The sequence below is a fragment of the Oryzias melastigma genome, linkage group LG2 (genome assembly GCF_002922805.2).
Source record: "Oryzias melastigma strain HK-1 linkage group LG2, ASM292280v2, whole genome shotgun sequence".
Lineage (NCBI taxonomy): Eukaryota > Metazoa > Chordata > Actinopteri > Beloniformes > Adrianichthyidae > Oryzias > Oryzias melastigma.
The window spans coordinates 19,529,938-19,530,532 of NC_050513.1; the positions used below are offsets into that span (position 1 = coordinate 19,529,938).

The window sequence follows — 595 nt, forward strand, 5'->3', positions numbered from 1 at the left end:
AAAAAAAAAAAAAAAAAATTGTGGGACCAATAGTAAACCAACTTTTTTATTCATTAAACGTATTTTTAATAAACACATTGTACTAAATACATTACTCATTTTGCTACTAGTAAATTAATACAAAAAAAATCATATATTTTATTTACCCTGTGAGTTAACAGCTTTCTTTGTAGTCTGGTTTTGTCCTTGGTGCAAAATTATACTCATTTGACACATTAAAGTGTGTTTATTTTTCCATTAAATACTTAAAATCCTTTTTTAAAAACATTTTTTTTTATCAGTGATAGATTTGAAGGATTATCAACAAAGCTGAGTTTGAAAAAGACTTTTATCAAATCTTCCACAAACAGCTTTTTATGACAAATTTCCAGATTCTTGATGGCTTTAGCGAAGACATTTAATGCCATTTCTAACCTTGGGCTTATGGGTTGACTAAATTAAATTGAGTTAAGGTTGCTGCCTTTTTTTTAAATGTTCTCGTACAAGGAAGGTTATTAAACGTACAAATCTTGCAGCCGCAGAGCTGACAGGATATTAAAATAGGGGTAGAAATTGTCATTAAATATAGATTGAACTATAAGGAAACAGAGAATCT

General features: G+C 28.2%; 1 protein-coding gene across 3 annotated transcripts in view; it reads right to left on the reverse strand.

The window, feature by feature from the left end:
- The window catches only part of LOC112156608 (inactive dipeptidyl peptidase 10), a 122,633-nt gene that overhangs the window by 84,091 nt on the left and 37,947 nt on the right, over nt 1-595 (reverse strand). The gene's annotated exons all lie outside the window — the stretch shown is intronic.